The sequence below is a fragment of the Salvelinus fontinalis genome, chromosome 10, assembly GCF_029448725.1.
Source record: "Salvelinus fontinalis isolate EN_2023a chromosome 10, ASM2944872v1, whole genome shotgun sequence".
Lineage (NCBI taxonomy): Eukaryota > Metazoa > Chordata > Actinopteri > Salmoniformes > Salmonidae > Salvelinus > Salvelinus fontinalis.
The window spans coordinates 5,546,994-5,560,712 of record NC_074674.1 but is presented as its reverse complement, the minus strand read 5'-3'; the positions used below and the strand labels follow the sequence as shown (position 1 = coordinate 5,560,712).

The 13,719-nt window shown below is 43.7% G+C and overlaps 1 pseudogene; it reads left to right on the top strand.

The window, feature by feature from the left end:
- The window catches only part of LOC129863493 (retinal guanylyl cyclase 2-like), a 20,049-nt pseudogene extending 6,432 nt beyond the window's left edge, over positions 1 to 13,617 (top strand).
- The last annotated feature ends 102 nt before the right edge of the window (positions 13,618 to 13,719 follow it).

Genomic DNA, 13,719 nt, shown 5'->3' with positions numbered 1-13,719 from the left:
CTACCTGCCCCAATGAATATTGCCAACTGTAAAGTTTGGTGGAGGAGGAATAATGGTCTGAAGGGAAATCTTAACGCTACAGCATACAATAATATTCTAGACGATTCTGTGCCTCCAACTTTTTAGCAACAGCTTGGGGAAGGCCCTTTCCTGTTTCAGCATGACAATGCACCTGTGCACAAAGTGAGATCCATACAGAAATCGAGATCAGTGTGGAAGAACTTGACCCTGATTTCAACCCCATAGAACACCTTTGGGATGAATTGGAACGCCAATTGCGTGCCAGGCCTAATTGCCCAACATCAGTACCCGACTTCACTAATGCTCTTGTGACTGAATGGAAGCAAGTCCAGCAATGTTCCAACATCTAGTGGAAAGGCTTCCCAGAAGAGTGGAGGCTGTTATAGAGGCAAAGGGGGGAACAACTCCATATTAATGCCCATGATTTTGGAATGAAATGTTCAACGAGCAGGTGTCCACATACTTTTGGCTGGACAACACATGCAATTGAAAATATATATATTTTTTATTTGATATCTTTGCAGCATGACGAGTGGTTTTGTCAATAACCTATGTTTTTCTCTCCATGTTTCAGAAGCTAAGTTTAGATGAGAGCAAAGTGGGTGATATGAGTAGGAAACCCTCAGATACGGATCGTCAGAGCCTCTCTACTCCCTTCTCTGACTCCACCGTCATCCCGGCAACCTATGCAAACTCCAACATAGCCATTTTTGAGGTAACGGGGAAGGAGGCTCTCTTCTAAGAACAGTTCAGGGAGTTCTGAGGCTTGTCTGAAAGTTGATTCAGAACTATCAAGCACATACCTTTTTACAGGGAGTTCTGAGGCTTGTCTGAAAGTTTATTCAGAACTATCAAACACATACCTTTTTACAGGGAGTTCTGAGGCTTGTCTGAAAGTTGATTCAGAACTATCAAACACATACCTTTTTATAAGGAGTTCTGAGGCTTGTCTGAAAGTTGATTCAGAACCATCAAACACGTACCATTTTATAGCGAGTTCTAAGGCTTGTCTGAAAGTTGATTCAGAACTATCAGAACTATCAAACACATACCTTTTTACAGGGAGTTCTGAGGCTTGTCTGAAAGTTGATTCAGAACTATCAAACACGTACCTTTTTACAGGGAGACTGGGCTTGGATGAAAAGACTCCCGTCTGGAAACTTTAAAGCCATAACTCCCCAGACCAGTGACGTCTTTGAGTTGGTGAGGTTCTACTGTGAAATATACTGCCAGTTACGATGTAAGATTTGATGATGAGAAATCCGTTTGACTATAACTAATGTATCTCTGTTGTCCATTCAAATGAGCCCATTGTCACGGCTCTGTTCTTTCAGATGAAGGACATACGACACGAGAACGTCAACCTCTTCCTGGGGTTTTTCCTTGACTGTGGTGTTTTCGGCATCATGACAGAGTATTGCTCACGTAGCAGCTTGCAGGACTTGCTAAGCAATACTGACGTTAAGCTGGACTGGATGTTTAAGAGCTCCCTGTTATTGGACCTTATCAAGGTAACCACTAGTAGTGGGGTGTGGCCAAAATCCTCTCAGAGACATACAGTTACACTATTCCTATAGGAAGACCTGCAGCTGCCACATTGTGCTTTAAATCATTTTACATTACAGATTTGTTAGAGTTTAGGTCCCAAAGTTAATTTAACCCAACTCACTGTATACCTACAGCAGGCTACCTTTCTCTCTGACATGACACCAACACTACTTTTTTCTGTCTTCCATAGGGCATGAAGTACCTCCACCACCGAGGTGTTTGTCATGGACGACTCAAGTCTCGGAACTGCGTAGTGGATGGCCGCTTTGTGCTCAAGCTCACAGACTACGGCTACAACAAGATTTTGATGGCACAAAGGTTCCCATACGAAGATCCCTCCGCAGAAGGTGGGTGTTAAGACCACTCAAATCAAATCAAATTGTATTTGTCACATGCGCCGAATACAACAGTGAAATACAGTGAAATGCTTACTTACAAGCCCTTAACCAACAATGCAGTTTTAAGAAAAACTCCCAAAAATAAAACATAAAAAGTATGAGATAAGACTAACAAATAATTAAAGAGCAGCAGTAAATAACAATAGTGGGGCTATATACAGGGGGTACCGGTACAGAGTCAATGTGTCAATGTGCGGGGGCACCGGTGTCGAGGTAATTGAGATAATTATGTACATGTACAGAGCCTTGCAAAAGTATTCACCCCCTTGGCGTTTTTCCTATATTGTTTCATTACAACCTGTAATTTAAATTTATTTTTATTTGGATTCCATGTAATGGACATACACAAAATACTCCAAATTGGTGAAGTGAAATGAAAAAAGTTACTTGTTTCAAAAAATTCGAAAAACATTTAAACGGAAAAGTGGTGCATGCATATGTATTCACCCCCTTTACTATGAAGCCCCTAAATAAGAACTGGTGCAACCAATTACCTTCAGAAGTCACATAATTAGTTAAATAAAGTAAATTTGTGTGCAATCTAAGTGGCACATCATCTGTCACATGATCTCAGTATATATACATCTGTTCTGAAAGGCCCCAGAGTCAGCAACACCACTAAGCAAGGGGCACCACCAAGAAAGTGGCACCATGAAGAGCAAGGAGCTCTCCAAACAGTTCATGGACAACGTTGTGGAGAAGTACAGATCAGGTATGGGTTATAAAAAAATATAAAAAATGTTGAACATCCCACGGAGCACAATTAAATCCATTATTAAAAAATGGAAAGAATATGGCACCACAACAAACCTGCCAAGAGAGGGCCGCCCACCAAAATTCACGGACCAGGCAAGGAGGGCAATAATCAGAGAGGCAACAAAGAGACCAAAGATAACCCTGAAGGAGCTGCAAAGCTCCACAGCGGAGATTGGAGTATCTGTCCATAGGACCACTTTAAGCCGTTCACTCCACAGAGCTGGGCTTTACGGAAGAGGGACCAGAAAAAAGCCATTGCTTAAAGAAAAAAATTTGCAAATAAGTTTGGTGTTTGCCAAAAGGCATGCGGGAGACTCCCCAAGCATATGGAAGAAGATACTCTGGTCAGATGAGACTAAAATTGAGCTTTTTGGCCATCAAGGAAAACGCTATGTCTGGCGCAAACCCAACATCTCTCATCACTCCGAGAACACCATCCCCACAGTGAAGCATGGTGGTGGCAGCATCATGCTGTGGGGATGTTTTTCATCGGCAGGGACTGGGAAACTGTTCAAAATTGAAGGAATGATGGATGGCGCTAAATACAGGGAAATTCTTGAGGGAAACCTGTTTCAGTCTTCCAAACATTTGAGACTGGGATAGAGGTTCACCTTCCAACAGGACAATGGCCCTAAGCATACTGCTAAAGCAACACTCGAGTGGTTTAAGGGGAAACATTTACATGTCATGGAATGGCCTAGTCAAAGCCCAGACCTCAATCCAATTGAGAATCTGTGGTATGACTTAAAGATTGCTGTACACCAGTGGAACCCATCCAACTTGAAGGAGCTGGAGCAGTTTTGCCTTGAAGAATGAGCAAAAATCCCAATGGCTAGATGTGCCAAGCTTATAGAGACAGGAGGCAACAAAATAGGAAAAATGCCAAGGGGGGTGAATACTTTCATAAGACACTGTAGGTAGAGTTATTAAAGTGGTTATGCATAGATAATAACAGAGGGTAGCAGCAGCGTGTGTGGTGGGGGCAATGAAAATGGTCTGGGTATCCATTTAATTAGCTGTTCAGGAGTCTTATGGCTTGGGGGTAGAAGCTGTTTAGAAGCCTCTTGGACCTAGACTTGGTTCTCCGGTACCGCTTGCCGTGTGGTAGCAGAGAGAACAGTCTATGATTAGGGTGGCTAGAGTCTTTGACAATTTTTGGGGCCTTCCTCTGACATCGCCTGGTATAGAGGTCCTGGGTGGCAAGAAGCTTGGCCCCGGTGATGTACTAGGCCGTATGCACTACCCTCTGTAGAGTCTTGCGGTTTTGACAATTGTCATACCAGCCAGTGATTCAATCTGTCAGGATGCTCTCAATGGTGCAGCTGTAAAACCTTTTGAGGATCTGAGGACCCATGCCAAATCTTGTCATCCTCCTGAGGGGGAGTAGGTTTTGTCGTGCCCTCTTAACGACTGTCTTGGTGTGCTTGGACCATGTTTGTTTGTTGGTGATGTGGATGCCAAGGAACTTGAAGCTCTCAACCTGCTCCACTACAGCCCCGTCGATGAGAATGGAGGCATGGTAGGTCCTCCTTTTCCTGCAGTCCACAATCATTTCCTTTGTCTTGATCACATTGAAGGAGAGGTTGTTGTCATTGCACCACACGGTCAGGTCTCTGACCTCCTCCCTATAGGCTGTCTCATCCTTGTCGGTGATCAGGCCTACTTGGAGTCATGCCTGGCCGTACAGTCATGAGTGAACAGGGAGAACAGGAGGGGTCTGAGCACGCACCCCTGAGGGGCCCCCGTTTTGAGGATCAGCGTGGCGGATGTGTTGTTACCTACCCTTACCACCTGGAGGTGACCCGTCAGGAAGTCCAGGATCCAGTTGCAGAGGGAGGTGTGTAGTCCCAGGGTCCTTAGCTTATTGATGGGCTTTGAGGGCACTATGGTGTTGAACGCTGAGCTGTAGTCAATGAATAGCATTCTCACATAGGTGTTCCTTTTGTCCAGGTGGGAAAGAGCAGTGTGGAGTGCAATAGAGATTGCATCTTCTGTGGATCTGTTTGTGCCGTATGCAAATTGGAGTGGGTCTAGGGTTTCTGGGATAATGGTGTGTATGTGAGCCATGACCAGCCTTTCAAAGCACTTCATGGCTACAGACGTGAGTGCTATGGGTCGGTAGCCATTTAGGCAGGTTACCTTAGTGTTCTTGGACACAGGGACTATAGTGGTCTGCTTGAAACATGTTGGTATTGCGGACTCAGACAGGGAGAGGTTGAAAATATCAGTGAAGACACTTGCCAGTTGGTCAGCACACTCTCGGGATTACACGTCCTGATAATCCGTCTGGCCCAGCGGCCTTGTGAATGTTGACCTGTTTAAAGGTCTTACTCACATCGGCTGCGGAGAGCGTGATCACAGTCATCTGGAACAGCTGATGCTCTCATGCATGTTTCAGTGTTACTTGCCTCGAGGCGAGCATAGAAGTTACTTAGCTCGTCTGGTATATTTGTGTCACTGGGCAGCTCTCAGCTGTGCTTCCCTTTGTAGTCTGTAATAGTTTGCAAGCTCTGCCACATCCGATGATCGTCAGAGCTAGTGTAGTACGATTCAATCTTCTTGCTGTATTGACACTTTGCCTGTTTGATGGTTTGTCGAAGGGCATAGCAGGATTTCATATACGCTTCCGTGTTAGAGTACTGCTCCTTGAAAGCAGCAGCTCTACCCTTTACCTCAGTGTGAATGTTGACTGTAATCCATGGCTTCTGGTTGGGGTATGTACGTACAGTCACTGTAGGGATGACGTCTTCAATGCACTTATTGATATAGCCATTGACTGATGTGGTGTACTCCTCAATGCCATAGCAACAATCCTGGGAACATATTCCAGTCTGTGCTAGCAAAACAGTCCCGTAGTTTAGCATCTGCTTCATCTGACCACTTTTTATAGACCGAGTTATTGGTGCTTCCTGCTTTAATTTTTGCTTGTAAGCAGGAATCAGGAGGATAGAGTTATGGTCAGATTTGCCAAATGGAGGGCGAATGAGAGCTTTATACGCGTCTCTGTGTGTGGAGTAAATGTGGTCTAGAATTTTTTTCCCTCTGGTTGCACATTAAACATTCTGATAGAAATTAGGTCAAACTGATTTAAGTTTCCCCGCTTTAAAGTCCCCGGCTACTAGGAGCGCCTCCTCTGGATGAGCATTTTCCTGTTTGCTTATGGCAGAATACAGCTCATTGAGCGAGGTTTTAGTGCCAGCCTCGGTCTGTGGTGGTATGTAGACAGCTACGGAAAAAACTGATGAAAACTCTCTAGGTAGATAGTGTGGTCTACAGCTTATCATGAGATACTCTACCTCAGGCGAGCAAAACCTTGAGACTTCCTTAGATATCATGCACCAACTGTTGTTCTCATAAATGCATAGGACCCCGCCCCGTGTCTTTCCAGAGGCTACTGTTCTGTCCTGCCGATAGAGTGTATAACCCGCAAGCTGTACGTTGGGATGGTGTTCTTCGGCTTGCAAGCCACCCCCTTTTTCCTCCAAACATAACGATGGTCATTATGGCCAAACAGTTCTATTTTGTTTCATCAGACCAGAGCACATTTATCCAAAATGTACGATCTTTGTCCCCATGTGCAGTTGCAAACCGTAGTCTGGCTTTTTTATGGCGGTTTTGGAGCAGTGGCTTCTTCCTTGCTGAGGGCCTTTCAGGTTATGTTGATATAGGACTCGTTTTACTGTGGATATAGATACTTTTGTACCTGTTTCCTCCAGCATCTTCACAAGGTTTTTTGCTGTTGTTCTGGGATTGATTTGCACTTTTCGCACCAAAGTACATTAATCTCTAGGAGACAGAACGTGTCTCCTTCCTGAGCGGTATGACGGCTGCGTGGTCCCATGGTGTTTATACTTGCGTAATAATGTTTGTACAGGTGAACGTGGTACCTTCAGGCGTTTGGAAATTGCTCCCAAGGATGAGCCAAACTTGTGGAGGTCTACAATTGTTTTCTGAGGTCTTGACTGATTTCTTTAGATTTTCCTATGATGTCAAACAAAGAGGCACTGAGTTTGAAATACATCCACAGGTACACCTCCAATTGACTCATATTATGTCAATTAGCCTAACAGAAGCTTCTAATGACATGACATCATTTACTGGAATTTTCCAAGTTGTTTAAGGGCACAGTCAACTTAGTGTAAATCTGACCCACTGGAATTTTGATACAGTTAATTATAAGTTAAATAATCTGTCTGTAAACAATTGTTGGAAAAATTACTTGTGACATGCACAAAGTAGATGTCCTAACTGACTTGCCAAAACTATAGGTTGTTAGCAAGAAATTTGTGGAGTGGCTGAAAAACAAGTTTTAAGGACTGCAACTTAAGTGTATGTAAACTTCCGACTTCAACTGTATCTGTCTGTGTGTGTGTGTGCGTGCCTACTTGCCTGTGTGGTTGTGCAGAGCTGCTGTGGACGGCCCCTGAGATCCTACGGGGCCCTCACCCAGGGCTGTGTGGCACCCAGCTAGGGGACGTCTACAGCTTCGCCATCATCATGCAGGAGGTGGTGCTGCGGAGACCTCCCTTCTGTATGCTGGACCTGTCTGCTGAAGGTGTAGATCACTCATCCAATCACAACCCCAAACACAATTTAAAACAACAAAGTAGAAGAGACAGTTTCATCAGTGTGGTTTAATAGGGGTGTGGTTTAATAGGGGTGTGGTTTAATAGGGGTGTGGTTTAATAGGGGTGTGATTCAATGGGGGTGTGGTTTAGTAGGGGCGTGGTTTAACAGGGTGTGTGGTTTAACAGGGGTGGTTTAATAGGGGTGTGGTTTAATAGTGGTGTGGTTTAATAGAGGGTGTGGTTTAATAGAGGGTGTGGTTTAATAGGGGTGTGGTTTAACAGGGTGTAGTTTAACAGGGTGTGTGGTTTAACAGGGGTGGTTTAATAGGGGGTGGGTGGGTGATTCAGGCTTCATTTGAATGTGTATACATAAATAACGTCTGTTGCATGCATGGTCCCAGTGCTCTCTGTTGGTCCTCCCGGTGGTTCAGGTGGTAGAGTATGGTGCTTGCAACACCAAGGTTGTGGGTTTGATTCCCCATGGGAAAAAGTACAAAAATGCATGCACTAACTACTGTAAGTTGCTCAATGACTAAAATGTGCAAAAGAAAATGTCAGTAGTAGATACTGTAGCTTGGTCTTGGTGGGGTAACTCTGTGAGTGTCTGCTCCGGTCTGTCAGATGTCATCCAGAAGGTGAGGAATTCTCCACCACTGTGCCGCCCTGTGGTGTCACCAGACCACGCCCCCCTGGAGTGTATCCAGCTGATGAAACAGTGCTGGAACGAACAGGCAGATAGGCGGCCGCACTTCAATGACATCTTTGACCAGGTACCTTAGCCTGAGACATCAAACAGACCACTCACAATCAGTGTCTTTAAAAAAAATATTTTTTAAAATTGACTAATATAAGGGAACCTTTTGTCTGTAAAGGTTTGACTGGGGGATATAAAAGCATCATTCGAGTTCACCTTTAACCCCCCCCACCCCCACATCCCCCTTCAATCCCAGTTTAAGAACATCAACAAAGGGAGGAAGACCAACATCATAGACTCCATGCTGCGGATGCTGGAGCAGTACTCCTCTAACCTGGAGGAGCTGATCAGAGAGAGGACTGAGGAGCTGGAGATAGAGAAACTGAAGACTGAGAAACTACTCACTCAGATGCTGCCCCCGTGAATAACAGACAATGACACATACACTCAAAGCTACTGACTAGGATGTACAAATGTTTCTCCTCAAACAAAGTATACAGTTTCCAACGACGAGGGCCCTAAATGGTATTTCTTCTCTGTTTGCAGATCTGTTGCAGACGTCCTGAAGGTTGGCGGTACTGTGGAACCGGAGCATTTTGAAAATGTAACACTTTACTTCAGCGACATAGTAGGTTTTACCACAATCTCTGCCAACAGCGAGCCTATCGAAGTGGTGGACCTCCTCAATGACCTATATACTCTATTTGACGCCATCATTGGCAATCATGATGTATACAAGGTAAGCCTTTTGCTTAGTCTTGAATGAATGACTTGGTGTGTCTTCTTGTGCACCTTTGTAACCTACTGAAGATATTTCCTCTTCGATGGTAGGTGGAGACAATAGGAGATGCATACATGGTGGCGTCCGGCCTACCTGTTCCCAATGGAAACCGTCATGCTGCAGAGATATCCAGCATGGCCCTGGACATCCTGAGTGCTGTTGGCACCTTCAAGATGAGACACATGCCGGATGTACCCGTTCGCATACGCATTGGACTGCACTCAGGTCAGCGCTCCATTTTAAAGACCCCCATATGAACAAAATGGAAGTACAAATAATTTTGAAATTAACGTCACATACCATACTGATGTCAAACATCATAAACAGTCAAACTGCCATGAACTTCCCAGTGCGTTTACATTTTTCTGACAGTGTTGATATGAAATGTCTCCTAGGAGCAGGCATGCCACCGCTGCTGTGTGTGTGTGAAGTGATATAACTACTTAAGTAAAAATACTTTAAAGTACTAAGGGTTATTAAGTAATTTTGGGGGGGTATCTGTACTTTACTATTTATCTTTTTGACAACTTTTACTTTTACTTCACTATATTCATAAATAAAATAATGTACTTTTTACACCATACATTTTCCCTGACACCCAAATGTACTCGTTACATTTTGAATGCTTAGCACACAGGTGTCAAACTCATTCCACGGGGGGCCGAGTGTCTGCGGGTTTTCGCTCCTCCCTTGTACTTGATTGATGAATTAACATCACTAATTAGTTAGGAACTCCCCACACCTGGTTGTCTAGGGCTTTATTGAAAGGAAAAACCAAAAACCTGCAGACACTAGGCCCTCCGTGGAATGAGTTTGACACCCCTGGCTTAGCAGGACAGGAAAATGGTCCAATTCATGTACTTATCAAGAGAACACGTGATCATCCCTACTGCCTCTGATCTGACGGACTCACTAAACACAAATGCATAATTTGTAAATGATGTCTGAGTGTTGGAGTTTTCCCCAGCTATCCGTAAAATGTAAAAACAAGAAAATGGTACTGTCGCTTTGCTTAATGTAAGGAATTTGAAATGATTTATAATCTTACTTTTGATACTTAAGTATGTTTTAGAAATTACATTTACTTTTGATACATAAGTATATTTAAAACCAAATACTTTCACTCAAGTAGTATTTTCTTGGGTGACTTTCACTTTTACGTGAGTAAATTTCTATTAAGGTATCTATACTTTAATTCAAGTATCACAATTGGATACTTTTTCCACCACCGTGTGTGTGTGTGTGTGTTTGTAGGCCCGTGTGTTGCTGGGGTGGTAGGCCTCACCATGCCCAGGTACTGTCTGTTTGGTGACACAGTCAACACTGCCTCCAGGATGGAATCCACAGGAATGCGTAAGACCTGCCACCAAAGAGCCAAATATGGCTAAAAGATGAAGCAATTCTAGGCTGCGTTTTAGTAAGCGCTTTATACCAGAGTCCCAAAACAAGATTTTTCCTACCATATTGTTTACAGCATACCGAATCCATTTGAGCCATAGCACAGCAAAGATCCTAGTGGATCTGAGAGAAGGCTACCAGGTTCAACTTCGTGGAAAGACAGATCTCAAGGTCAGCTTTGTGCTCCCACTCTCTGGCATTTATATTACCCTCAAAGTAAATCATAAAATGAACAACTGAATACTGTTTAGTGACTTATCTGTCATAATAATGACCTTGGATGTCTCATGTCTCCACAGGGGAAAGGAATGGAGGAGACCTACTGGCTGTTTGGAAGGGACAGTTTCACCAAACCCCTGCCTGTGCCACCTGAGCTTAAGTCAGGGTAAGGAAAGTCAAAGCTAAGTCCTGTAAAGGGATGATTATCTTTGTTCCAAGTGACCGTGATCCTGCAAGTATCAAACTACACTAAATGACCAAAATGTGTGGACACCTGCTCGTCGAACATCTCATTGCAAAATCATGGGCATTAATATGGAGTTGGTCCCCCCTTTGCTGCTATAATAGCCTCCACTCTTCTGGGAAGGCTTTCCACTAGATGTTGGGGACTTGCTTCCATTCAGCCACAACAGCATTAGGTTGGGCATTGATGTTGGGCGATTAGGCCCGCATTCGGCATTCTAATTCATCCCAAAGGTGTTCGATGTGTTTGAGGTCAGGTTCTGTGCAGGCCAGTCAAGTTCTTCCACACCGATCTCAACAAACCATTTCTGTAAAGACCTTGCTTTGTGCATGGGGCATTGTCATGCTGAAACAGGAAATGGCCTTCCTCAAACTGCTGCCACAAAGTTGGAAGCACAGAATCGTCTAGAATGTCATTGTATACTGTAGCATTAAGATTTCCCTTCACTGGAACTAAGGGGCATAGCCCGAACCATGAAAAACAACCCCAGACCATTATTCCTCCTCCACCAAACTTTACAGTTGGCACTATGCATTTGGGCAGGTAGCGTTCTCCTGGCATCCTCATAACCCAGATTCATCGTCGGACTGCCAAATGGTGAAGCATGATTCATCACTCCAGAGAATGCTTTTCCACTGCTCCAGAGTCCAATAACGGCGAGCTTTACACCACTCCAGCCGACGCTTGGCATTGCGCATAGTGATCTGAGGCTTGCATGTGGCTGCTCGGCCATGGAAACCAATTTTATGAAGCTTCCGATTATCAGTTATGGTGCTGACGTTGCTTCTAGAAGCAGTTTGGAACTCGGTAGTGAGTGTTGCAACCAAGGACAGACGATTTTTACGAGCTGCGCGCTTCAGCACTTCAGCACTCACCTATTTTGTGAGCTTGTTTGTTCGACTACTTTGCGGCTGAGCCTCTGTTGCTCCTAGACCTTTCCACTTCACAATAACAGCACTTACAGTTGCCCGGGACTGCTCAAGCAGGGAATAAATGTGATGAACTGATTTGTTGGAAAGTTTGCATCCTATGACGGTGTCACGTTGAAAGTCCCTGACCTCTTCAGTAAGGCCATTCTACTGCCAATGTTTGTCTATGGAGATTGCATGGCTGTGTGCTCGATTTTATACAGCTGTCAGTAACGGGTGTGGCTGAAACAGCCTAATCTACTAATTTGAAGGGTATGTTCACATACTCTTGTATGTATAGTGTATGTATCATGAACTGATTTGTATACAAACTGCACTTTTACAGCAGATCAAAAATAGTTACAAAGGCTGTGTTAAAACAGGAAGCCTAATTCTGATATTTTGTTTCACTAATTGGTCTTTTTACCAATCAGATGAGTTCTGAAAAAGAGCTGACGTTAAAAGATCTGATGTGATTGGTCAAAAGTCCAATAAGTGGAAAAAATATCAGAATTGTGCTGCCTGTGTAAATGCAGCCTCTGCCAACGTAAAGTGGACACATGCAGTGTATAATGAGGAGGGTTGGCCAGCTTTGGTCTTGAGTTTCCATGTGTGGCATTTGCTTTACCTCTCCAATGTATGTTTCAGGCAAATGGCTCATGGCTTGCAGATGGAGGAGATCAACCGACACAAGCGGAAGAAAGCGGAACAACAACTTGCCAAGAAGAAAAAATGATGTAGAGTTATGCATTAAAAATGTATAGCATTACAAGGTGTTCATGACTAGAGTAGTATCTCAGTGGGATACTCAGTACTTACACTGACTGCCTTTTAACTCTTCCTGGATTTTTTCTGCTGAAGATCTTGATAACAGCTGACTAACGTTATGTTCTTTCAAACTTAACCGGAGCGCAAGTGGGACTCTCTCTTCAGCAATGACAGTTAAATGGGAAAAAGGCCACAGGCTTTATGAACTGATGTCCCACATCCTTCTTGCTGTCTTTCAGAACGAAGACAGCGAAGGACTTAAAGCATCTCCTGCAGAAAGCGGTGAGGAGGCTTTTCACTGTGCAGACAATGACTCTGACTCTGGCAGCAGGTTTGGACGAGGACAACGTGATGATGCATCATCACTGAAATGGTTCTTTGCAAGAAACACCTCTAGTGAAACCTGGATACTCTCTCTCCACTTGTGGTTGCCATTTTGACAATCAAGGACTTTTTTTCACAACCATGGCTCGATACTCTTCCTATAGAAATGAGAGTTTGAAAAGTCATTGCCACAGACCATAGCATGTTGTGCATAAGCAGGAAAGGGACAAAGGTATATGTAATGCTATGAGCATCTACTAATCAATGGAAGTTTTGAGAAATAGACAATGCCTCATTAGGACATGGCGAGTTTGCATTACCGTACACCATACAGTTGGCATCAGTGGACATAATACTACATCACAATATACTGTGGAGTTTATTCTACAATCTTCATAAGAAGCCCTTCAAAGAGGAATTTGTCTCTGGAGAAGGAGCTGTAATAGCACATGGGATTTTCGTCACTGAACAGTTAAGGTATCATCAGAAAAACAATGTTTCGAGCCAGTTGCATGATTTAGCCTACAATCTCTTATTCATCTCGAGAGCTTGTGTTCTTCTCCTGTGCTCAAATAAACAAACAAACAAACAAACAAAAGTGGGGCCAATATCTAACAACATACAAGAGTTATTTAAGGGTTGTACATGTCTATAGTATTGATTTACCTGTTCATCTGTAAATACGATAGAGTATTGCAACGAGAAACTGAATCTACATTTCATGACCTACTATGTAGTTGTAGCCGTCTCTAGCCGATCCTACTGAGCCGTCTGAAATGCTTCTCTATAGGTTGTTCCCTTGAGATGAGAAAACAGTGGTTTTACCTATCATCATCGTCTGCATCTCAAAATAAATGGAATTTTAATTGCCAATGGTTGGTTTTGTCACACAGTGCTTGAGATGGTGGGCCCTGCAAGTACAATATCTGGTGATGCAACAATGCAATAAAAGGCTGTGTAGGGGAATAAATAAAACATGTATCAAACGTATATATCTTTGTTTTGCATCAGTTAACCAGTGGGCAAAGTGACATTCTACAGCAGGGGTGTCAAACTCATTCCACGGAGGGCCTAGTGTCTGCAGGTTTTTGG